Source organism: Notamacropus eugenii, chromosome 2 (genome assembly GCF_028372415.1).
Source record: "Notamacropus eugenii isolate mMacEug1 chromosome 2, mMacEug1.pri_v2, whole genome shotgun sequence".
Classification (NCBI taxonomy): Eukaryota; Metazoa; Chordata; class Mammalia; order Diprotodontia; family Macropodidae; genus Notamacropus; species Notamacropus eugenii.
This window is the reverse complement of record NC_092873.1, coordinates 13,462,532-13,490,203: the sequence shown is the minus strand read 5'-3', so window position 1 is coordinate 13,490,203 and position 27,672 is coordinate 13,462,532. Positions and strand designations below refer to the sequence as shown.

The window sequence follows — 27,672 nt, the reverse complement described above, 5'->3', positions numbered from 1 at the left end:
TCTCTTTTCTTAACTCTGGAGCCTGTCTTCTGACCTCATCATTCAGGCAAAGTCTCCAGTGATGTTTTCATGGCCACATCTAATGGCCTTTTGGCAGTTCTCATCCCACTTAGGTCTCTGTGAGCAGGTCTCTGTGAGCTCTAATGCTGTGGATCACCCTCTCCTGTATACTCTGTCCTCTCTAGGTCTGTCCTGGTTCTCCTTCTACCTGTCTGACTGCTCCTCCTCAGTCTCCTTTGCTGGACTTTGCATCAAGCTGGTATCTTTACATGATACCCACTACCGGGTATTGTTGAGGTTCGGGATACCAGGGACCCCGAAATACCAACACGCCAGGTCCTGCTTGAATGAATTTGACACAAGCCTTCTTAAAACCAAAGAAAAACAAAGTTTATTAAAGATTCACCATACTGGGTTGACTCTTAAGGAGCCTAAGCATTTGTAAGGCTTGTTACAAGTGGGCCAGATACAGTCTCAGCTAGACAGAGTCAGAGCTGGATTGAATCTGAGCGCCTTCATGGAGGCAAAAAGGAACCTATATACAGAAAGTCTGTTGGAAAGATCTAGAGGTGGTCTTGATGAGACTGGGGTAACTACTGATGTAATCCAGGATGGGAAACAGCTGGAGGTAATTGGGAGGTATCAGAAAATGGAGGGTTTGAGTGGGAAGCAGGTGGGGCAATGAAGAGGTAACAGACAATGGAGGACCAGGTTAGGCCAAGGGCAACAGAGTTGAGTATGAAAGCCCAGGTTAAGTGGGAAGCTTCAAGGGGATTTCAAGGAGGTTCCAAGAGACTGTACCCTTTCATTATCTATCTCCCAAGGCTCTGCCCTGGACCCTCTTCTCTTTTCCCTCTATACTCTTTACCTAGGTGATCCCATCACTTCCTGAGATTGGAGTTTGGGTCCCAAGCATCCCTAACCTCAATAATTCCATACAATTACAGTTAACTTTAAATCCCAGTCTTGTCCTATGGAACAATGATTCAACATCACATTTATACTTTGGTTTCCTTTTCTTTATCTAATTATTCCCATAACATTCAGAAAGAATGTTCTATTTCAGAGATTTTATCTTTCACTCCATAGTATTCATTTACCCAACTAAGTGAAAGCAGCAAGATTCCACTACTTGCATTGTGCTTACATCTTAAACTATCTGCTTTGATTATAGAAACATGTCATGAAGATGAAAAGCAAGGACCTAATTAGATGTCATCTTCACTTTATAGCCAAACTCAGAAAGAGTCAAGTGGGTAAACATTCCTTTTCAAAGGAACACAATGGAGAAACTGAGGCAGAAGGCTTCCATCCCAGGCTGAGGATAGAATTATCTCCTGAGGCAAACTTCTGCCAGTAGCAGTCACATTCCTCACTGAGTAGTAGGACACAATTAGCAATCAGCCCAGAGGCAGATACCAGATGACAGGTTTCACAAATCAGAAAATTTGACCAGGGCTTACATCTTAAATTTGTCCTAAAAGTCAATCACTAGAGATCATTTGTCACCAAAACATGCATGTTTCAAACTTTAAACATCCTGGGTCATCTCCAGTCATCCTGATGAATATCTGGTCACTGGATTCAGATGGCTCTGGAGAAGAAGTGAGGTTGGTAACCTGCACAGCGCTCCCTCATTCAAAAACAAAGTCAAGTGCAAGTCATGTCATTATTTCTTTGATGGCATGATCTTCTTCAGCAACGAAGGATGAATACACAATGTAAAACAAGATATGCTCTTGCCTTTCTTTTTTTTGTACTTAATAACATTTTGTGGGGGGGGGGTTGATTATGTGTAAAGATAGTTTTCAACTTTCACTTTTGTAAGATTTGGAGTTCCACATTTTTCTACCTCCCTCCCTCCCCTCTGCCCTCTCCAAGACAACAGGCAATCTGATACAGGTTATACATGTACAATCATGTTGAACATATTTCCACTTTAGTCATGTGAAAGAAGAATCAGAACAAAATGAAAAAACCATAAAAAAAAAGTCAAAATAGACTGCTTTGATCTGCCTTCAGTCTCCATGGTTCTTTCTCTGGATGTGGATAGCACTTTCCATCAGGACTCTTTTGGAATTTGTTTTAGATCCTTGCATTGCTGAGAAGAGATGTCTATCAAAGTCAGCCGTTGCATGTTATGGCTGTTGCTGTGTACAATGTTCTCTTGGTTCTGCTCACTTCACTCAGCATCAGTTCATATAAGTTTTTCCAGGTTTTCTGAAATCTGCCTTCTCACCATTTCTTATAGCACAATAGTATCCCATTGCATTCATATACCACAACATGTTCAGTTATTCCCCAACTGATGGGCATCCCCTGGATTTCCACTTCTTTGCCACCACAAGAAGAGGTGCTATAAATATTTTTGCACAGGTAGGTCTTCTCCCTTTTCTTTGATCTCTTTGGGATACAGACCTAGTAGTGGTATTACTGGATCAAAAGGTATGCACAGCTTTAGAGTCTTTTGGGCATAGTTCCACTTTGCTCTCCAAATTTTTAAAAGCAGAGCACCTGAGAAATGGCAGTGAGGGCAGGTCACAAGATAAGTGTGAAAAGATGGCTATGTAATGGCAAGTAAAGTAGGATCTTTTGCTGTTTTTGTTTTAGTATAATCAAGAAGTATAATGCCTCTATTAGAATGTGATTAAGGAGGATCTTTCCCATCCATTGAAGGGCCTGGGAAGATTTGTAAGAAGGTCCATGACTTTTTTTAATGAGGCGCTGGTGCTCAAGGGATGTGATGTCCTCTTGCCTCTAAAAAATGCATAAAGACTCTGAGGTGCAGTTTTATTTTGGTCTTACTGACTGGAAGTGTTTGTTTGGCCAGATGAGGATTCTGGGAAGCCACTAAAGGAGTCCCCCACCACCGGCTTTGAGAACTCAGATGTTGTGCTTTCCTCTCTGGTAACCGTGGTCAGATAGTTGGGATGCACCTATCTGTTGAATTCAGGCAGAGGGAGCCATATTTGTTGATCTTTAATTTCTCTGTATTTTCTTTGAAGTTTGGGGTGCTGACTCCCCTGAAATAGGTGAATAATATATGTGCTTGGTTAAAGGATTGATACATGTCCCTGATTAAAGTGATTGTTAACCCCTTGAAAGTTGCTTTCCTTTTATGAATGCAGATCTAAGAACCTGTGATAGCAGGTCCCCCTGTGATAGTTGGGGTGCTTATTGATACAAGCTGATGTCCAGAAGGCTAGCATCCAAGCATAAACTGAACCTTGCAATCAATACGGGAATCCCTGGGACAGAAGTCCATACTCACTGCTTAGACGGAGGATGGGACAGGACTAACCAGCAAAGTGGAATTATTAAATTTCTATTTATCTTTGGTTCCCAAGGAGAATAATAAGTAAGGGAGTATTTTGTAGTGGAATCCTTTGGCCTGACTTCAAACTGACATGAGACCTTGGGTAAGTCACTTAACTTTTCTGGGCCTCAGTTTCCTCATATATAAAACAAGAGGGCTGAATTAGATGACCTCTAAGGTCCCTTCCAGTTCTAATTGTCTGACCCTGCTTGAGTTGTAGGCAGGTAGGTGGATGAGTAACTAAAATGCTGGGCCTGGCATCAGGAAGACCTCAGACCTCAGATACTTATTACCTGTGTAATCTCTATTTGCCTTAATCCACTGGAGAAGGAAATGGCAAACTGCTCCAGTACCTTGCCAAGAAAACCCCATGGCCAGTATGATCCATGAGGTCACGAATTGGACAAGATTGAACAACAAGAACTTGAGTTGAGATGGACGTGGAGTAATCCAGCTGCATGTTGCCATGTGATCTTTTGGTGAAAAGAATACTGGAAAGGGAAACAAGAAATGATAAAAGGATGTTTGCAGAGAAAACTAGGAAGGCATGGATGAACTGATGCAGAGGGAAGTGAGGAAAACCAGGAGACCAAGCTATGCCATTATTGCTATGGGGTAGGGAAAAACCACTTTAGGACTCAGATCAATGCAACAACAAAACAAGTATCCAGGTTACTAAAAATGAGAAGAGCAGTCTATCAATGTGGGAATTAGTTTTGTCTGACTTTATATACTTATGTCTATTATTTATTAGGATTTTTTAATTGTCCAGTTAGGGGTTGAGTAAGGGAGAGATACAAGTCTATGTGTGTGCGTATATATGTATGTGTGTGTGTGTGTGTGTGTGTGTGTGTGTACACACACACACACTTGTTTTTTATTCTTAAAGAAAGGGAAGGAGAATTTGGCTTCAAGGAGATTCTTGTCCAGTATGGTATGATGATTTTTTAGATCTCTTCTCACTCGGACATTCTATTAATATCTAGCTTTCCATGTACATTTTGATCCAGCTTACAATTTAAAGAAAATACTGGTCAAGGAATCCAGGTCGCACCCCAGAGAGTGAAGTCACTCTTCCCAGGGCTGAGTACAAAAGATGGAAGGTGGGGCAGATAATTCTAGGTAACCAGAAACACAAATACTCTCAGTCTGCAAAAAAGGTCAACACCAGTTTTAAGAGACTTCCTTTTCCATAGTTGCTAAGAGCAAAGAAGAGGAGCCCATGGCTTGGGAAAAATCCTGTGTTAAAAAAATGTCATAAAACTACTGGACCCCCTTGTCCTCCAGTCTTCCTTCTTGGAGTGCTTCAATGAGCCCCTAGCGATGTTCTCCTCCCAGGCCCTGTCATTAGGAGGTGACCCTGGCTTGTCCCAGCCATGACAACTAAGACCAAGCCCTGATCAACACCCTCAAGAATCCAGGCCTCAAAACAGGTCAGTTTGTCAGCCAAAGGTCAATGCAGCCAACCAAGGAGATGAATCAAGACTTAGGCTACACCGAGTCAAGTGAAGCTCATGAAATAATTGGTAAAATATCTCAGGCTTGAGCCTCGGGCAGCTGTTCCTCTAAGTACTTTCTAGATGGGCATTTAAGACTTTCCTGGCTTGGTAGGACCTGCCAGCACTTGTTCTTTCTCTGAGAATTCAGGGTTCTCCAATGAGAAGATGGACTTGGATGGAGAAAGACATATTTCATTGTTAATGATTACACCGTTGACTCTAATTTCCAGAACACACACAACTGACAAATCACATTCCTGAAGGGTACCTAGGACAAGTCATTTGAGTGTTATTTTATTCATGTAGAGAAATCCCAGCGTGGAAGCTCCCTCCACTAATGCCAAACATATCCTCCACTGTCACTTAAGAGTGCTTGCCCCTGTGCATACAACTAGTGCGTGTCACAAGCAGGACTTGGATCCAAATCTTTCTGACTTTCATATGTCCTCATACGTCATGTTTCCTCTCAAGTACAAATAGTATTATCCTTATATTACTATGAATAGAAGCAATGATTTCAGTAATCTGGGGAACTTTTGTGGAGTAACTCCTCATAACTTTAAACTCTATACATCACGCATCATAATTCAAGTATACCTGAGCCCTACAGAGTTTCTGCAGGAAAATGGAGATGAAATGACTAGCCCAAGGTGATAAAGCTAGCATGTACCAGAGGCAGGTTTGGAACCCAGGTCATTCTAAGTCTAAGCCCAGTACTCTACACACACTATGCCATACTGCTTCATTATTCCTGTATGATACATAAGGAAATTGAAACTCAAAGATAGGACATGACTTCTCCAGGGTCATGTGGCTAGTTAGTGGCAATTCTTGACAAGTAGTCTTAGTACTCTGCATTTAGAAAAACAATTTCAAAGCATTATGAGAGAAGGGTGGGTTTTGGTTTGATCACATTCAAATAACTCAAAGTATTGAAGAATATTTTCTGGAAATCACTGCCAACATTATGGGTCTTTCATAATTATTTAATAGGAATCACAAGGAATACGTGTATTTCTCAGTTTTGCAGGCACCTGTACAAAAATTGACCATATGTTTCTTTAGGAGATAAAGAACTCACAATATGAAATATATGATATATAAGAAATATGAAACACATTTTTTGGAGATTATAACATGGTAAAAATTATAGTCAATAAGGGGAATTTAAGGAAGGGAATTAGGGTCAAATACAGACTGAATATAATAATCCTTTTTTAAAAAAAGAGAGAGAGAGAGGTTTAGAAAATCACAGAAACATACTTTTGTACAGGAAAATTATTATAAAGACACAACAAACAAACAAAAAATTACCATGCAGTCAAAAGAGTCTTTAAGGGAAAAACCCTCTGTTTCTACACACTTTTGTCAGCAAAAAAGAAAAAAACACAGGATCAATGGAGAGCATGCCACTAAAATACTCAGAAAACTAATTAATTAAAAATCATCAAATATCTACAAAATTAGGAATGCTGAAAATTAAAGAAATAAAATTGAAAACACAGAAACTACGAGTTGATAAAACCAGGAACTTAAAAAAATTCTAACAAAATAGACAAAACATTTGCTTACTTGCTCAAAAGAAGAGGAAGAGCTCATTATAAGAATTCACAGCAAATGAAGAGGATTTTTAAAAAAAATTACCACAAACTATTAACCCAGTTATATGCTAGAAGAATAAAAAAAATGAAATGGATGAATATTTATGAACAGAAAATATTTTTATTTTAAAATTTATAAATTTTAAGATGTTTAAGAATATTTTAAAACTTATAGAAAAAAGATAGAGAAAATAAACATTCAATTCTCAAAAACAAAGATTAAAACGTTAAATAAACTTCCAAAGGAAAAAAACCCAAGACTTGAATAAACTTGTTAAGTGAATTCTATCAAACATTTGTGGGCGTTTAGTTTTCAGTCATGGAGGACTCTTTGTGACCACTTTTAGGATTTTCTTGGCAAAGATACTGGAGTGGTTTGCCATTTCCTTCTCCAGCTCATTTTACAGATGAGGAAACTGAGGCAAGCAGGTTGAAGTGACTTGCCCAGGGTCACACATATTGTAGGTGTCTGAGGCCAGATTCTGAGACTCCCTGACTCTATCCACTTTCACCTAGCTGTCGAAACATTTAAAGAACAATTAATTACTATATTACTTAAGGCACTGTCCAACACGTCAATAAAAATACCTTACCAAACTCCTGTGAGAAAAATCAGGAATCCCTGATTTGTGAATCCCAAACCAGATAGAAACAAAGCAGAGAAAGAAATATCACTACTGAATTTTGTTGTAAAAATGCTGAATAAAATATTAGCAAAAAAAAACTATACAAATAAACAGGTAGGCTCCTATTGAAGCAAATCATTCATCCCATGAAGTGGCTCTGTTGTTCTAATTGGCGTTGCCTATTTTCATTAGACTGGAGTCAATTTCCACACATGACATAATGATAACTTTGAATAATGAAACTTTGAATACATGCAAAGGGTCAGGAGATTAATCATTCATCCTTATCGAGACCAGCTATATTCAAAATATACACTCTGATCAGGTGGGATTTCTAACAGTAGTGTAGGCATGGTTCAACATTAGAAAAACTATCAGCATTTTAGGGATGGGACTTCCCTCTATCAATACAGGGAGCTTACCTGAGACTTTCCACCATGCTTTGCTGTATCTCATATATATTACAGAGTATATTAATAGCAACAGTAACAAAATATATTCTCTAAATATATGACAAATGGATAAATTAATAAAGCATCAGGGGGCTAAGTAAAAGTGGGGGAGTGATAGCATTTTTGTCTGGCTCTCTCTATCACAAGAACCTGGAAAAAGCACTGGCCTGAATTATGATTAGGCAAGCAAAGAAAACGTCAAAGTGAATCCTTTTTCCAGCACAAGAAAGTTGAAGACAATAGGTCTGAGGACAGGGCAATAATGCTGGGAGCATCACAGATCTCTGGGATGGGAAGGGAACTGAGAGAGCACCAGGGCCAAATGCACCAAGGCCGAAAGAATCTCAGAGGACCCTTAAACTAGCTCTGGGAGCAGGCAGAGGTACAATCTGGCAGCCCTGACACCCGTTACCCTTTTCCAGGGCATAGATACAGGCTGGAAAGAAGCAGCCACAAGCAAGCATGGGAGTCTGGCTGAATAATGAACACAAACCAAATCCCAGAAACATAGCCAGGTGGCTCTGAATGCAGAAGAGTGAAGAGCGATGACTCAGTTCTAACCTTTCACATAGCACAAAAACCTGCAGTGGAATAAACCAAGGTGAGAAACCAAGAAAGGAAGAGTCAGCAGTTCAGTCACTATGAACCTTCAGAACCCCCCAGTGCACTAACAGTGACAGAATTGAGCTATAATGTACTGCAACATCAACCACTTGTAAGCCATCAGACCCAAACCCTGCCAAGAACTTGCAAAACTCAGATCAGGAGGGCTATGAACACACTTGAAAACTTATAGGTCCCCAGGCTGAGCTGGGAAAATGGAAGAAGGATATAAAAGAGAGAAGCCCAGGTTTCCCTCACGTGCTATCACCCATCCCAGAAGAGATCAGAGTACAGTACTAATATTGAGTCAAAGCCAAGAAGGAGACTAGAAGAATGAGAAAACAGAGAAAGAATATGACAAAAATGGAAAATGACAAATGCTAGAAAAGATGTGGGCAAAGAGGAACATTAATGCTCTGCTGAAGGAATTGCGAACTAGTGGAACCCTCAAAAAGAAAAAGTAGCATGAAACCATTCACATGAAGCTATTAAACTATAATTGCTACAAATAAATAATATACCACAAAGAAATCAAAGGAAAAGGGATCCACATGCACAAAAAATCCTTCTAGCAACTCTTTTTGTGGTGGTCCAGAATTGGAAACTGAGGGGATGCACATCAGTTGGGGAGTGAAGGAACTAGCTGTGGTATATGATTGTGATGGGATACTATTTTGCTATAAGAAATGATGAAAGGGGTGGTTTCAGAAAAGCCTGGGAAGATTTATATGAAGTGATGCAAAGTGAAGTGAGAAGAACCAGGAAATTGTAGTACACGTAGAATAGCAACATTGTAACAAGAATCAACTGTGAAAGACTTAGTAACTCTGATCGACAACTCTAATGATCTACCACAATTTAAAAGGACTATCCACCTGAGGACAGAGAACTGATGACATCAACGTATGGATTGAAACGTATTTTCTTCTATTTCTTTCTTTTTCTTGCTCCCTCTCCCCTTAGAACATAGCTAATGTAAAAATTTGCTTTGCTTGTTTATACATGTTTGCGATGGTTTTTATTTTTCTTGTGTTCTCAATGGGAGTGGGAGGGGGAGAGAGAGAATTTGGAACTAAAATGTTTTAAAAATTGAATTAGAAAATAAATAATATTTTTAAAAATACTAAAACATTTATTAGGCACTCACTATGGGCCAGGCATTGAGCTCTGCCCACAGGAAATGCTTCTCTGGATAGTGTCTATGAGGAGTAGACTGGAATCAGACCTGTGGTCTGGGAAGTGTTGCATTCCTTGCATTTCTGTGTCTAACTGCCTGTGGGTGTCAGTCAGTTGGCACTTGTTGCTGGTGGTGATGAAGGAGGTGGGCCCTCTCTCTGCAGTGATTTCTTTCCTCCATGATGGCTATGGATGCTGGACTGGAAGCAGGTCTGATGGAAACCTTCTATTCCCGAGGCTCTAGGGCTCAGGGTACTGGGCTGTCTCTCTCAAGGTGTGAGAGGAAATGAGGATCAAGGTGGTGGTGGTTATTTGACTTGGCTAACAGGCTGCTACCTGTCTCCCTCTCGGGCACCTTGCAGCTTCAGCTAATCTGTCTTGACTAGATATAACACAAAATAAATCTTGAAAAAATACACCAGTAATTCTTGTTAAAAGCATTACAAGCAAAGGAAATCCGTAACATGATAAATAGTATTTACCTAAAACCATTATTTGCGATGAGGAAACATTAGAATGGATAGATGAATGAATGAAAATCATTTATTAGGCTCATAGAGTATGCAAAGCACAGTGCTAGAAAAGTCAGATATTCCCTCTCTTCAAAGGTGACAACACACACACACACACACACACACACACACACACAGAGTTCTCACCTGCAAGTCAGATGGGAAGGTTCAGTGGCTCTTAGGACACAACAGCTCACATGGGTGGCATCATCATTATTTCACTTGGACTGTCATCTCCCCTGACAAAACCCCATCCGTTGAAAGGCACCACATTCAATGGTGCCAAGGGCTTTGGTGGTGAGAATGCTTGGGTCTTCTGAAGAGGCAGGGGCTGCCACACCTGCAGAGGCAGGTACACAAAGGTGACACCTTGTTTGATGGTGAAGGGAAGGAGACAGAAGCAGGAAGCAGGGCAGGTGGTCTAGGGAGCTCTGCTGTTCCCAAGGCTCTTCCTAATGAGATCAGGGTAGAGTGAGGATGCTTGTTATGGCCACCTTCATTTGATATAGTTCTGGAAAAGCTAGCTAAGCAGTAAGATAAGAAGAAATGGGGACAGTAAACATAGGCAAAGAGGGGGTAAAATTGTCTCTATTTGAGATGATACCATGGCTAACTTAGAGAATCCTAGAAAATCAAGGAAAAAGTTAATCAAAGCAATTAAAAGTCATTAAAGTAGTGTGCTGTCTTTTAATTAGCTGTCTCACAAAACTGGGAGACTTTCTGTATGTTTTGTTGTTGTTGAATTATTTCAGTGATCCCATTTGGGATTTTCTTGGCAGAGATACTGAAGCAGTTGGCCATTTCCTTCTCCATTTCATTTTACAGATGAGGAAACTGAAGCAAACATGGTGAAGTGATTTGTCTGGGGTCACACAGTAGTGAGTGTCTGAGGCCAGACTTGAACTCAGGTTTTCTTGACTCCTGGTCCAGCATTCTATCTATTATGTCACCTAGCTCTCTCTCTCTCTCTCTCTCTCTCTCTTTGTCTCTGTCTCTGTCTCTCTCGCGCGCTCAATATATACACACATATGTACACATATACTGTATACGTACATATGTGTGTGCGTGTGAGTACACACACGCACATACACAATCTAGCAAATGGAGATGGGGAAAAGTTTCATTCAAAATCAATACAAAATGCTTAACATATTTGGGTATAAAAGTTAACTGAAAAGAAAGATTTTCCAGAAATTGGAATGAGGGGTCACTCCATCTCTAGCCAAGCCAGGGTTCTAGGGTACACTTGAGTACTCAGTACTCATTCTCTATCAGCATTTAAAATACTTGGATAACTGTATTTCAATAGAATCTGTTTCCTGTGTAATCTCATGTATTTTATGCATTTAAAAACATTTTGAGAAGGGCTCCATATATTTCAACACACCAACAAAGGAATCCACAACACACATGTACACACATGTATACATGCATGCACACTCACAAACATGCCAACCTGGAAGAATTATGGCAAAGAGAAAATTCTTATCTAAATAAGAGATAGTGGTGTTCAGAGAATATGAAGTCGATCATTTTAATTGCACAAAATTGAACATCTTTTGCATGAACAAAATTTACTGTAATAAGAGGGATGAGTCAATTCCCCAAATAAAGTACATGCCATCAGACAGAGTCAATGGATGGGCTTGTTTTGCTTAACTCTCTTATAAAAGAGTATTCTAGATGAGTAGGAGGGAAAGGAATCATGAGAAAGTGACAGCAAAATGAATCAATACTTATTCGTTAAAAAAAAAAAAAGGATTATCTAACGTCGCCTAATTCATGGGATGGAGGGATGGGGATGGTCCCCTGTAGCGGCCATTAAATCTTGAGGTTCATAAGTGTATTCAACAAAAGAATACAATTATGATCCCTATAGGAGAAGCTAATACATCACAGAGACATAGACACAGAAAACAAGGGCAGCAATGGTGGCTTACACTTCTGTAACACCTGCCATTTCCTCCTTTCTCCATCCACCTTTCCCAGGGGGCCACCTTTAGTTGTCCTGATCTATACCTGGCCACTGGACCCAGATGGCTCTGGAGGAAAAAGTGAGGCTGTTGATCTTGCATAGCCCTGCCTCACTTCAATCCAATTCACTTGCATGTCATGATGTCACCTCCCTGATGTCATGGTCCTCTTTGAGAGTGAAGGACAAACAACATTTCCCTGTCCCACATTTCTGTCTCCACTCTGTGTATCTGTTCTCAGCAGTCTCGTTGCCATGGTGCTGGGGCTTTGGCCACCAGAAAGGCCCCCTCTTCCTACAATTCTACGTTTTAAGACTTACAAAGGCGTTTTCTCACAAAAACCTTCTTAGATGATTGTTTGTGTTATGATTATCCCTATTTGATAGGTGAGAAAACATAGAGAGGTTAATTTACCTAGTCACTGTCTGGAAAGTGGCAGAGGTAATATTAAAATACTGGTCTTCCCAGATCTGTGTCATTCTTTCCATGGTGCTATCCTTCCAAACTATGATCCAGATGAATGGAACAGAATAAGTGCATGAGAAAGACACAGTCATGCTATGAAACAGTGGGAAGAACAATGAGGGAAAGTGAGGGTCCCTGGGTTCCAATTCAGGCATAGTATAGAGTGCCCAGCACTGAGTCAGGAAGACCAGAGTTCAGTCCAGCCTCAGACACTTACTAGAGATATGACCCTGAGCAACCCAGCCTCAGACACTTACTGGTTTTATGACCCTGAGCAAGTCACTTACTCCTGTTTGCCTCAGTTTCCACATCTGTAAAATGAGCTGGAGAAGGAAATAGCAAACCACTCCAGTATCTCTGCCAAGAAAACCCCAAATGGGGTCACAGAGATTCAGAAATGACTGAAAAATGACGCAACAATGTTTCTAAAGTCGTTTACTCCTCTGAAAAATAGAGACAATACTTGTAACTCCTTACTTCACAGGGGTATTGTGAAGATTAAATGTAAGTAAAATGGAAGATCCTTGAGGGCAAGAGATGTTTTTATTTTTGTCTTTGTGTAGCCAGCTCAGTGCCTGGCACATAGTAGTTGCTAAATAAATACCTGTTGAATTGAATTGTATGGCATAACATGAAAAAATCACACAAAGCGTTGAAGCCATGAAGCACTGTAGAAATTCAAGCTATTATTATTGTTATACAGAGAATAAAGGGATCAAATCCTTCTAAGATCTGGGAAGATTTCATGAAGGAGAGACCTGTGAATCAAAGTGTTGAGGAGAATTTCCATATTAGTCATAACGTCCTTTGGCCTCAGTTTTCTCATATGTAAATAGAAATGGTAGCATCACTCCTGTCCTTCTCACCGCTCCTATTTCATCCACCCTGGGGCATTCGGAATTTCTAAGATGCCTGTTGGTTGTTGTCCTTTGTGCTTAAAGAGGACCAAAACATGTTGGAGTCAAGGTACAATGTGTATGACTATACATGCTCAGAAGGCTCTAGTAGAGGTCCATATGAAAATTTGGAGTGCAGATGACTCTAAATTTGGGCATCTCATGTTTCTTATGAGCTGCTGCAATTCCACTTTGCTCACAGAGCACAGAGCCTTCTTTGATGTAGGCACACCATGCTAAGTAGTGCTGTGCTAGTGTCTCCCGTTTTTCTCAACCGATTCCCAAGTTCTTCAGAGAAACCTTGTGTCCTTGTAACACATCTGACCTCTCTGTCAGCACTTGCCTTGTGTGAGTTCTCCATAAAATAGTCTTTTAGGCAAACACACATTTGGCATTTGAATAACGTGTCCAGCCCATCAGAGTTATGCTCTCTGCATCAGGGTTTGAATATTTGGCAGTTCAACTCAATAAAGGACCTCAGTGTCTGGAACCTCAGTGTCTGGTAGCTTATTTTGCCAGGTGATCTTCAGAATCTTACCAAGAGAATTCAGCAATTCCATTTTCTGGCATGACGCTGGTAGACTATCCAGATTTCACAGGCATACAACAATGAGGTCAGCACAATGGCTCTGTAGACCTTCCATCTGGTAAGCAGTCTAACACCTCTTTTCTCCCACACCCTCCTTAGCAGCCTCTCTAACACTAAGCTAGCTCTGGCAATGTGTGAAAACACCATCATCTATGTGGACTTCCCTAGAAAATATATTGCCAAGGCAAGTAAACTTTCCCATAGCAGTCAACATTTCCCCATTTTCTGTAACCAGTGGCTCTGTATATGAATGGGGTGATGCTAATTGGTGGAGAATCTGTGTTTTCTTGGCATTGTCAGGCCAAAATTATCACAAGCATCAGAGAATCAGCCTCAAAGGCTGTATTGAGTAATCAATCATCTGGGAAGAAAAAAAAACATGCACCATCTCTCCCTCCACTTTAGTCTTGGCTTGCAGCCTTTTCAAGTTAAATAATCTACCATCAGTGTGGTATCTGACCTTTTCATTCTCACTGAAGTCATCTGACAACATCACTGGAAACGTCATGGTAAAAAGCATGGGAGCCAGCACACAGCCCTGCTTACTTGTAATGAAAGAATCTAAGGGTGATCCCTGTAGTCTAAGACAAAAAGCTGAAGAACCTAGGACTATAAAGTGGCTGAGCTTAAAGGGACCTTGGACATTTTTTACTGAGTAGGAAACTCAGGCCAAGAGAGAGGAAGTGGCCATTTCACAGTTACTTAGTGATAAAGCTGTAACTAGCACATTGCCTGACGAACGACAGATGCTTAATATTTGTTGATTTATAGGAACAAATTTATAAATTTGTTAATTTATAGGAACATTGTGCATTTATTTCATGGTACCCACCACCACCATCACAAGTCATTTTATAAACGTGACCTGGAACAAGCCTTGGAAGGACTTATCTCAAGGCAGAATAAAGAACAGATTGCATCCATGGAGATACAAAGTGGCTGAGTGATTGTAAACATATGCATATACATATGTGTGTGCACATGTTCCAACTCTACACATACATGTACGGATACATACATATATTTATATATGTGTGTGTATATAAATCACCATAGTTACATAGTATATGACTATAACCATGAATCATAATCCTAGAAAATATGTTCTCACAGAAAATAATCATGGAAAATATGTCTCAGAAATAAATGAAAGAGGCCAGAGGCATCTGTAGTTAGGAGTGTGCTAGAGCTGACTCATGAGGCCTGATTGTTAAGTTTTCAGTGTTAACATTCACACTTCTGAAATTGGCAATGACGAAATATCAAGGTGTGATTTATTTTTTTGTTAGTTGTCTAGACTTAAGAAAATTATGACGATAACATTAATACTACAGACTGAAATTAAAAGTGTTTCATGACTACTTTTCTTTCCCTGCCTGAAAGTCGGTTGTTAGACATTTACCAGTATACCCCTGCTTACAGTCATATTTTTATATCAGAATAGGTATAATAATATTTTATATCAGAATAAGCTCTTTAAGAAAAGTTGGGACATTGGAGACAAGGCAGATACCAAGCTGCCTCATTAATCAAATGGACTATTTATTATCTCAGCTATGAATTGCGTGGTTATAAGTCATCTGGTATAGTCAGATCACTGAATGGTTAGAGCAAGCGTCAAAATCAATAGAAAACTGGAAGAAAGGATAAAGGTGAGAAGGCATTGCATACAATTATAATATGCCCAACCAAACCACTTGAAAAATGGGACATGGATATAAGTAAATGCACTGATACTGGTTACCACCATCTCTCAGTTGATATAAAGCATCTGCCACAATGAGGAGAACTAGAAAAGACAGAAACTATTTTAATCAACAAACATTTGATGTCTTTGTAAAATAAAACAGAAGTCAGAAAAGGGCAACACTGGTTTATAATAATGCTCATTTACAAAATCTTGTGGATGATGAGGACAGGGAATTGTGAGATATTTTGCTTCCGAAATATTGGAAAGCAGTGAAAGTGAAAGATTGGGACAAAATCCAACTGAGCCAAATCATTCCAATGGTATTTATAGATTTCATTTAGTTCTATCACGTGAACATTTAGCTAGCATTCACTCTATGATGTGCTACATGCTGAAGATACAAAGATAAAAATGAAACAATTTCTCTCAAGGTGCTTACATTGTATATTCATTTGCTGATGAAATTGGAAATGGGACAACAAACTGATGTGAAAGAAAACATATCTGCCAGTATTTCTGTAATGATCTCATTTCACCACCAATGACAATGGAACTGGATCTTGGTACCCAACCTGTTGCATAAGGGAATGGAGAACAGTCTTCAAAATGTGAAGTCAAAAAGAGTTCCTGAACCTGACAAAAAGCATGTAGAAGAAATCTACATGAGGGAATACAATTTTAATGGCACTCAGAAACTGATTTTCAAAGTATCTCAAAGAAAGGAAAATTCCAAAAGCAAGGAAAAAAATAGAGGTTATTATCCACAGAAGGTGACTGATCCCTTAACACCACCAACTCATATTCCTACCTCCTCATCTTTAGGAAAGAAGGGAGAAAAGCATTTATTAACTATCTACTATGTGCAGGTATTGTGTTAAGCACTTTAGGAATATTTTCTCATTTGATCCTCACAACAACCCTGTGAAGTCGGCACCATCATTATCCCCGTTTTATAGCTGAAGAAACTGAAGCAGACAAAAATAAAGTGGCTTGCCCAGAATCACACAGCTAACAAGCGTCTGAGGCCAGATTTGAATTCAGGCCTGACTGCAAGCCCAGTGTTCTATCCACTGTAACACCTAGCTATTCTCTATACAATTTATAAAATTAGACTATGCAAATATCCGGAGTATCCTTGAGGAAAATATGAGGGAGAAATCACATTTTTGTATGTGATTCTTTATTACAGACCATATCTTCATAGCTATACAATTGACTAATAAGTATAAATGATTCTGTTGTATTTATTGTTTATAAAAAAGTATTTGAGAGAACATTTATCCCCTCTTTTCATTGGATTAAGTTATTTAGTCTTTAATTCTCACTGTTTTTCAAAGATCTTTTATTGAATATAATGTTTACTGTGCTATGGTTAATTTTGCAAAAGTGTCATGTGCATTTGTAAAGTATCTCTTTTTTTTCCCCATTCTGTAGTTGCTGGAAATAAATAAATCTAACTTTTAAATAAATGTCTACTCAAGTCTTAATTTCTTTCTTATTTATCTTTGGTTAGATGTATCTAGGTCTGTAAGGGGTACACTGAAATGGTCAACTATTATAGTTATTCCATATATTTCTTCCTGTAAATTAATAAACTTTTATCTTTAAGTAATTAGATGGTGATGCATATATATATATATATATATATATAGTATAGTGATAAAATTCAATGTTTATGGTGCCTTTAAACATAATGTGGTTTCCCTGTTTAACTCTTTTAATTGTTTTTTTTTTAATTGTGGCATGGTTGAGATCATGATTGCCACCTCTGGTTTCCTTTTTTTATTCACCTGAAGCATAATAGATTTTACTCCAGCTCTTTAATTTCTTGTGAATCTTTATGCTTCAAATATTTTTCTTATAAATAACATCTTTTAAGATTGCGGTTTTTAATCCATTTTCCCACCCTCTTCTATTTTATTGGTGAAATTGACCAATTTTTTTAAAGAAGCAGTAGGGTGGCAGAAGGGAGAGATAAGATGGAAGAATTTCACAATTAACCATCAGAATTCTGAGAATAAATTGGTCAATTTCACCAATAAAATAGAAGAGGGTGGGAAAATGGATTAAAAACCGCAATCTTAAAAGATGTTATTTATAAGAAAAATAAGAAGAAGAAGAGTATGTTGAGAGAGAAGTATTTAGACATAAAAACTCATATAGAATTAAAATGTGGGGCTGAAGCAGAATCTATTATGCTACAATATGTATATAAGTATGCCAACAAAACAAGGAATAGTAATGATAATTTCAGACAAGGTTACTGTCAAAATAGACATAATAAAAAGAGGTAAGTAGGGAAATCTCATTATGATTAAAAGTGACAGGAAAAATTCCATATCAATTCTTAACATACATGCACAAAATATAATAGCATCTAAACGATTAAAGAAAAGTAAATTAAATCGTAGGTAGAAGTAGGCTGCAAAATTATCATGATAAAGGATCTCAATGTACCCCTTTCAGATTTAGACAAATCAACAAGAAAGAAGCTTTGGAATTAAATAGAACTTCAGAAAAAGTAGAAATCATAGCTCTCTAGTGATTGATGAATGGGAACAATTAATTTATATATTTCTCAACAGCATATAACTTTACCAAAATTGACTATGTATTGTGCCATAAATTCCTCACAAGTTCATAAAAGCAGAAATACTTAACACAACCTTTACTGACCATAATTCAATACAAATTATATTCAACAAAAGATCTTTGAAGCAAAAATTAGAATAGGAGTCAAATTATCATAAGAGCAGAAAGAAATACAGCTGAATTCTCCCTTACAACTCCTCCACAAAGATTCAGAAAATGCACCAGACTGAGTCCTATTTAGGAAATCCAAAAAAAAAAACTCACGGTGAGTCACTTTTCCAGCACATGTTGGCATAGCGAAACAGACAGCGAGGTCTGAAGACAGTAGGGATGGAGTATAGCCAGGAACTGTAACATAGAGTATGCCAAGGCATGGACTGAAAGAGGACCTGGACTGTACATCAGGGAAAGATGTAGTCCCAGACCCACATGAAGGTGCAGCTGGCAATGCTGCTATTCACTGCCCATCTACAGGTGACAAATCCAGGGCACATTAGATAGGAGACCTTCAGCAAGGGGTGAGCAGCAGTCATGGGCTGTAGGCTATGAACCGAGTAGAATCACATTCAAAAGGAAACAGTAGGTATATGCTTCTGAGTCTGGGAATTAAGTAGGGACTTAATTCCAATCCCATTTAGACCAGTCTAAAGCCTTCAGGGGAATAACCAGGTCAAGGATCCCAGAATGAAGGTGAGTCTACAATTCTGTCACTCTCTCAGTCCAGATGTTCCCCTTCCCAGAAGGACTCAGAGCCAAGCCCTAACATAAAATCTCAAGTCAAGATGTAGCAAATGAGGAATGAGCAAACCAACCCTCCAAAAAGAACTACTTTGGTGACAGGGATGCTTAAGACACAAACTCAAAAGGACAGAATTACTCCAAAGTCTACAAGCAAAGCTTCAAAAAAAAAAAAAACCAACCCCACAACCTGGGCACAAATCATCCCAGAATTCCTGGAAGAGGTAAAAGCAAGAGGTTATTTTTTAAGAGTTTAAAATGATTTTTAAAATCAAATAAAAATGGTAGGGAAAAAATTGGACAAAAGATGCAAGGACTATAGAAGAAAGAATTGAAAAGAGAACTTGAAGCTTTGCATAAGATGTGTGTGTTTGTCCTTCATTGCCAAAGAGCACCATGCCATCAGAGAAATGATGACATGACTTGCACTTGACTTTGTTTTGAGTGAGGGAGGGCTGTGCAGGTCACCAGCCTCACTTCTCCTCCAGAGCCATCTGAATCCAGTGACCAGATATTCATCAGGATGACTGGAGATGACCCAGGATGAGGCAATTGGGGTTAAGTGACTTGCCCAAGGTCACACAGCTAATGAGTGTCAAGTGTCTGAGGTGAGATTTGAACTCGGGTCCTCCTGACTCCTACACTGGTGCTCTATCCACTGCCCCATCTAATTGCCCCAATATTTCTGATAGAAAAAACAAGAAAAGAAAGTCAGATGCAGCCCTTGGACCTACCTTGTTGTCTATTTCTTCCCAAGCTCCCAGCACTTTGTCATGACCTCGAATCCAGTTGTGCAAAGCTTCTTCAGACTGATCCCAAGGAATCTTTGTATAAAACCTTGCCAAAGCAACAAACTCTCTGAAAATGGCCCTGCAACAACAAGAAACATAAAACCAAGCCAAACTGAAAAAGTAGAAGAAAATGTAAGGGGTCTTAAAACAAGACCAACTGACCCAGAAAACAGATTAAGAAGAAATGATTTAAGAATTACTGGATTGTGGCCAAGAACTGGAAATCAAGGGGATGCCCATCAATTGGGGAATGGCTGAATAAATTATGTTATATGAATGTAATGGAATACTATTGCGTTATAAGAAATGATGAACAAGAAGACTTCAGAGAGGCCTGGAAAGACTTATATGATCTGATGCTGAGTGAAAGGAACAGAACCAGAAGAACTTTGTGCACAGCAACAACCACAGTGTGCAAGAGTTTTTTCTGGTAAACTTGAATCTTCATAGCAATGCAAGTACGTAAAAAAAAAAAATCCAATGGTCTTCTAAGGCAAAATGCCTTCCACATCCAGAGAAAGAACTATGGAATTCAATCATGTATGTAGCAGATCATGTTTTTTGTACGTATTTTATGATTTGGTTTGTTATATGATTTCTCTCATTTATTTTAGTTCTTCTACACAGCATGACTATAGTGAAAATGTATTCAATAGGAATGTATATGTAGATCCTATATAGAATTGTATGCTGTCTCAGGGAGGGAGGGAGGTAGTGGGGGGGTAGATGGGGGGAAAAAATCTAAGTTTTATGGTAGTGATTGTAGAACACTAAAAATAAATTATTTATATATATATATATATATATATATATATATATATATATATATATATATATATATATATATATATATATATATATATAAAAGAACTACTGGATTTCTTGAAAGCTGAGAGAGAGAGAGCCCCTTAAACATTATATTTAAGAAATTATTAAAGGACTAGCAGGCAAAGAAAAAAATAGAAATAATCTACCAGTCACCTCCTGAAATAAAAACTCCCAGGAATATTATAGCCTAAATCCAAAGCTTCCAGTTTCAAGAAAGAGTACTGTTGGCAACCAGAAAGAAAGAATATAAGCATCAGGAAATCACAGTTAGGAACACAAGACTTAGTGACTACCAGTTTAAAGGAGCTAAGAGCTTGGAATATGATATTCTGGAAGGCAAATGACCTAGGATTACAACTGAAATTAACTTGCCCAGCAGAATTGAGTATAATCCTACAGGAGAAAAAAATGAAATTTAAATGAAATAGAAGATTTTCTAAGCATTCCTGATGAAAAAATCAGCACCTCATAGAAATTTTGAAATATAAATACGAGTCAAAAGAACCAAAAAAGGGTCTGTTTTTTTTTTTTAAAGTAAGAAATCACAAGGTATTAAACAAGGAAAAGGCTGGTCATGATATGAGGAGATGCTGCATATGTCCTCTCATGTTATCAGGGGTCATAAGGAGAGTCTAATAAGACAGAGCATCTAGGAGTAACTTTGTTATATTCTGGTGGTCTTAAAAGAAGAATGGAAAGTGTGGGAGAGAAGGAGAGAAAGAGTGTGGAAAATTATTTTCTATAATCAGGGTACTTAAGTAGAAATCTTTACAAATAAGGAGAAAATGGAAGAGTGAATGAGTGACACTTGAAATCTCATATAAACTGGTCAAAGGAAGGAAGAATGGGCACACACACAACACATACACACACATATTCAGAGTTGGGTAAAAAAAAACATTTCATTCAACAGGGAAATAGAAGGGAAAAGGGAAAAAGCAGAATGAAGGAAACAGGGAAGGTAGATTAAGGGAAAGAATAGTCCTAAGCAAAACAAACTCTAACTAAGAAGGATGAATCACAAAGTGGAGTTTAAAAGAAAAGTAAGAAAGGATAAGAAATTATGATTGGGTTCTGCATGAAGGAAAGAGAAGGTGGTCAAGGGACAGAAACAGATTGTATAAAACCTAGAGCACTGTTGCTGAGGACATTTCTCTCTCAATAACTTTCTCTTCCTTATTAAAAGGAAGGTGAAAAGAAAGAGAAGGAAAAGCACAAGATAATAGGATAGAGGAAAAAACAGAATTATCACAAATGTGAATGTGAATGGGCTAAACTCACCCATAAAATGGACTGGAGTTGCACAATGGATTAAAAACCAAAATCCAACAATATGTTGCTTACAAGAAACACAACCGAAAATTAAAGATGAACACTTAATTAAAATGACTCATTATACCAAAATCTATTATGTCTCAACTGAAGTAAAAGCAGTAAGGGTAGTAATCATGATTTCAGACAAGGCTCAGCAAAGGTAGACTTATCAAAAGAGATAAACAGGAAAACTACATCTTGCTGAAACATACAATAGACAATGAACTAATGATATCAATACTTTATGTATATATATATCCCAAATGGCACAGTATCTAAATATTTTTTAAAAGTTAAATGAATTACAGGGTAGATAGTGGAGTACCTCAACTTACCCCTTCAAACTTAAATAAATCAACCACCCACAAAGCAATAAAGAAGCTAAGGACCTGAATAGAATTTTAGAAAAAGTTAGATATCATAAACATCTAGAGGTTATTGAATGGAAATTGAAAAGAATATATATTATATTATATATATACATATAATTTTCAGAAATGTATGTCACCTTTACAAAATGTGGCATATATTAGGGCATAAAAACCTAACAAATAAATGCAAAAGAGTAGAAATATTAAGCATATATATATATTAAGCATAGACTACCATGCAATAAACATTATATTTGACAAAGACTCACTGAAGAAATTATTAAGAATTGATCAAAGACAAAAACTTAAGCATAAAAAATGAATTGGCCAATGAACAAATCATTTTAATGATAATTTAATTAATGATAATGACAACAATGAGATAATATCCTGAAATTTTGGGACTGCAGCCAAAATAATCTTTAAGGAAAGATTTCTATCTCAAAAAATTTTCATCATTAGAAGAGAAAGAACAAACTAAAAAAAAAAACTAGAAAAATCAACAATTTTTTAAAAATCCCAATTGAATAGCAAACCATAAATCCTGAAAATCAAAGAAGAGATTAACAAAATTGGAAGTTCCCCCCAAAAAGACTATCAAATGAATAAATCTAGGAGCTATTTGTTAAAAACTAGATAAGTTATTGTGAGATTTGATATTTTTTAAAAGAAAAAAACCAAATTACCAGTAGTAATAAATAGTTAAAATTTTAAATTCACCACCAAGAAATAAAAGAAATTATTAAAAACTGTTTCACCCAATTATATACCAATAAAACTACATAAATGAAATGGATGAGTATTTTTTTTAACACATAAAATGCCCAGATTAATAGACCAAGAAATAAAGGACTTAAATAACATGATCTTAGAAAAACAGATTGAACAAGCTATAAATGAGTTCACAAAGAAAAAAAAAACAACTCAGGACCAGATGGTTTTACAAATGAAATCTATCAAACATTTAAGTAATCCATTCCAAAAGCCATTTGAAAAAATAGGGAAAGAAGAGATCTTACTTCTATGACACAAATATGCTCTTGATGCCTAAAACAAGAAGAGTCTAAACAAAGAAACAAAACCAAAGACCAATGTCATCAATGATCATTAATGCAAAAAAAAAAAATGTAAACGAAATCACAGCGAAAAGACTTCAGAAACATATCACAATTATTATATGCAATGACCAGGTTGAATTTATATTATAAATGAATAGCTAATTCGATGTTAGGAAATCTACAAACATAATTGACAATATTAATAACAAGAACAATAAAAGCATGATTATCTCAACAGATGCAGAACATGCTTTTAACAAGATACAACACGGTTTTGTTAACACTAGAAAGCATAGGAATAAATGGATCTTTCCATCACATGAAAAGTAGTATTCTATCTAAAAACAAAAGTCAGCATCATCTGTATTTGAGTTAAACTAGAGGCTTTTCCAATAAGATTAGACGTAAGGCAAAGCTGCCCATTACTATTCAATATAGTGCTAAAAACCCTAGTTATCATGATAAGATAAGAAAGATAAACTGAGAGAATAAACATAGGTAAAGAGAAAACAACATTATCACTTTTTGCACATGATTTGATGGTTTACTTAGAGAATCCAACAGTGACTTAATATCAATTGAAATAATGAAAAACTACAGCAAATTTGCAGGATATAAAATAAACCTACATATATTACCAGCATTTCTAAATATTACCAATAAAATCCAACAGGAAAAGAGAACAAGTGAAATTCCATTTAAAGTAATTACATAAAATATTCTGTCAGTCTGCTTGTCAAGACGCATGTAGGAACTACAAATATACTACAAAATATTCCTTATACTAATAAAAATTTTAATAAATGTAGAAATACTCATTGCTCATGGGTAGGCTGAGCCAATATAATAAAAATCATCATACCATCCAGATTAATTTACTTATTTCATGTCATACTAATCAAATTATTAAAGGATTATTTTATAGAACTAGAAAAAATAACCAAATTCATTTGATGAAACAAAAGGTCGTAAATCTCAAGGGATTTTTTTTTTTGATGGGAAGAAAGAGAGCCTATATAATATAGATCTTAAACTATCACACAAAGTGGTAATCATCAAAACAGTTTGGTATTGGTTAAGCAGTATAGAGGTTAATCAGGGAAGCAGATTAAGTATATTAGGCAAAATATTATGTTATATTAGGCAAATAAACACAATAGCCTGGTGTGATTAATCCTACTACTCCAGCCACTGAAAGTAAGAAATGACTATTCACAAAACCGTGGGGAAAATTGGAAGGCAGTCTGAGAGAAACTAGATATAGACCAACATCTCACACAATGTACCAAAATAAGCTTCAAAGAGCACATGTATTGGACATAAAGGGTGATTAAAAATAAATTAAAGGTGTGAGAAAGAAATTACATATCAGATCCATAGATAGGGAAAGAGTTAATGACCAAACAAGAGATAGCAGATTCTAATCCATCCTCATCTCCTTACCTCTCTCATCTGTTATTTCTGCCTTACTATACTTGCTCACCTCCTCACTGCCCTATCTTAGGAAGATCATTGATATGTTGGAGGGCATCCCAAGGAAGGTGACCAGGATGGTGAGGGTACTGGAGCACATCCATACATACTGTTGTTCATTTTTTTTTTTTTTGGAAGAGGACCGGTGACATCATGGGGTAATGTCTTGGCTTTTGAGTAAATTGGATTTAAGTGAGACAGAATGGCCCAAAGTCATCAGCCTCACTCCCTCTTCAAAGTTCAATGGAAAGACAAAATTCAAGACAACTGCAGATGGCCTGGAATGCAGTGGGTGACCTGAGTCTGACCAAGCTCCAAGTGCTCCACAGTGCCTGCTTCAGCCATCTTTGTGGCCTGGCCATTGGAACAAATTGTTCTCATCCACCCATTCTGCCAGGGGAAATCTTTACATGCTTGAGATAGACATTGCCTTAACTCACTGATTACCCATAATCTGGTTTAGCCCACCTGCCTGCCAAGATGGTCCTCCCCAAATGTGGCCACAGCACATACTAGCTTCTTGGGACCACAGGTGAGAAGTGGGTGAAGATGGATACCAAAAGCAGATGAGCAGCCCTCCTATCAGAGGTGCCAGTCCTCCTGGAATACCGCATGATCCCCTACTATTAAATAGCAGGCCTGCTATGTGCCTGGCACTGTGCTAAGTGCTAGAGATACAGAAAGGTCTTTGCCTTTGACAATCCTTGCCCTGGAGGGGGGAGACAATCTACTGGCCAAGGAAAGACAATATGCAAACAAGTAGACACAAACAAACTCTACACAGGTCAATAGGAAATAATCAACTAATGCAAGGCCCTAGGATTAAGACAAATTAGAAAAATCTTCTTGAAGACCAGATTGGGTTTTAGGGCTGGGCAGATGATGCTAGAAGACTGGAGAGGTAGGGGACAGGTTATGAAGGGCCTTGAACACCAAGCAGATTTTTATTTAATCCTGGGGGTGATCTCTGCTGTTCCATCTTTAAATGGTAGAAGACACCCATAGTTGCTGCTGACCAGGAGACCAAGACCAGTGAATCCCTTGAGGTCAGGAGTTCTAAGAGCCAGAGCCCATTGGTTATCCACACTCCAACACCAAAATGAGGAGACCAGGGCAGTGGGGGGGACACAAGGCTGCCTAGCGAGGAAGCAAACTTGCCCGGGACAGCAATGGAACAGGTCAAAGACCAATCAGCATTGAGTGACTGCTGAAGTTTCAGCCTGGGGGAGACCTAGAATCCAAAAAACTCTTTGAAGGATTCATAGGCCCATATACCCAGAAGTGGGAGGAACCTCAGGGGTACCTAGTCTACCTTATTTTTTCAGATGAAGAAACTGATATTTAGAGAAATTAAGTGCTCATCCAAAGGCTAACAGAGAGGTTTGGCAGGCCTGTTATCAAGGTCTATATGTGCACAAAAAGAAACTTAACAGATTTAATTGGAGATGATTGACAGGAAAAGGAGGTGGGTGAATCATGCATTGGGAGTCAAAGATGATCCATGGGTGGCCTGCAGGATAACTTAAGAAACCTAGAGAAAAAAGTACCTAATATATTGGGTGGGCTGCCCATCCTCCTGTTACTCCCCCTACAGACACACACATACACACCCCCACACCTACCCACACACACATATCCTCGTGGAGCATTTAATAGAGTACTGGCACCAAAACCACTTCCGACAAGGAGCCAGGGATAGGTTTTTATTTGTATAACTGGAGGGAGGGAGTCCACTCCCCCCCCACCAACCAACTCACAGATCCATTCAGTTCCACAACTGAACAAACACAGGAAGAGCCTTCCAAGGCTGAAGCCTTTCTAAATGGGCCAAGGTCCTGGTGAGTGAGCTGGAAATGTTTTTTCAGTGGCAGGTGTTGGCACAGTTGTGATTCTGAACAGTAGTCCTGGGCCTGCCAGAGGGTAGGCTGGGGAACCTGTTGAGGCAGATGGACCCCACCGGTGATCAGACCCAGATGAGCCAAGGAATGAATTCATTCTGCAGCAGACATATTCATTCTGTCCACTATAATAGGTAGCTTGCTTTGCCACCCACTTGAGCAGATACCTTAATCCCTCTGGGCCCCAGTTTCATTATTGTAACTGAATAAGGTAATTGGACTAAGTGACCTCTAAAGTTCCTTCCTGCTCTACACTTGGTAAGAGCCTGCTTCAAGTGTCTCTGTCTCTCCAGGACTACTTCAGGGCTTAGCAGTGCCAAGCCTAGAGGCCTGTGTGGGCTACCCGAATCTTCTTACCTCACCTCCGAGGTCTTCGGTTGGCCAAAACCGGATGCTCATATGAGAGAAAGGACGTTCCAGAGTCGAACAAGGGTTGAGCTTTATATCAGGGTCTCGGTTTTACAAAATTCTCGGAGGTCATCTAACTCTATTGTGACCCCCGCCTTCCTGCATTCCCTGTGAAGTTTCTCAGCCCAGACCTCCTGTTCCTCTGGCTTTATTACTGGCAATAGATTCCCCATCTCTGCCCTTTTCCCATGGGTGTGGGAAGCTTCTCTCACTCTTTCTCTCCTTCCGAATCTAGGATTCGGGACTCGCTTCTTTCACAGCCCCTTCCGGGTATTCCCAAAGCACCCAGGATTATCTGCGCTCCCAGTCCTCTGTTGGGGCGCCAACTGCCAGGCCTAGAGGCCTGTGGGCTACCCGAGTCTTCTTACCTCACCTCCGAGGTCTTCGGTTGGCCAAAACCGGATGCTCATATGAGAGAAAGGACGTTCCAGAGTCGAACAAGGGTTGAGCTTTATTTTAGGGTCTCGGTTACAAGTGCAGGGGGGTCTTCCTTAGGAGGAAGAGGGGGAGATTTCCTAAGGAGGCTAGGATCTTAAGGGATTGGAAGTAGAAGTACAAGCGGGGAGAGAGGGGGAGGGGAGAGAGGAAAGAAGAAAAGTGGAGCCTACTGTCCTCTTGGCTCCTCACATGCTAAGAGAGCTTTCAGGCTTCCTCAATCCTACTTAACCTTCAGCCGCATAGTTTGCATCTGAATACCGTGCTGTTAGGTAACTAGGTGTGCCCAGATCCGGGACAATCTCGAGGGCGGGGAGATCTCTCTCCCATCACGTTTCTCATGGGAAGAGGCGGAATTACTCGAGATA

At 38.6% G+C, this 27,672-nt stretch overlaps 1 long non-coding RNA gene across 3 annotated transcripts; it reads right to left on the bottom strand.

Annotated features, from left to right (window-relative positions):
* Window positions 1-395: 395 nt before the first annotated feature.
* On the bottom strand, window positions 396-27,672 carry LOC140524417 (uncharacterized). Of its 3 annotated transcripts, none has more exons than XR_011973713.1 (4): window positions 26,819-27,672; window positions 19,463-19,598; window positions 9,933-10,125; window positions 396-3,023 (listed from the first exon to the last, which is right to left on the bottom strand). It is a non-coding gene; the product is annotated as an uncharacterized lncRNA (long non-coding RNA). The 3 variants fall into 3 exon arrangements; XR_011973712.1 differs by lacking the exon at window positions 396-3,023 and adding an exon at window positions 3,042-3,807; XR_011973714.1 differs by lacking the exon at window positions 396-3,023 and adding an exon at window positions 6,676-6,932.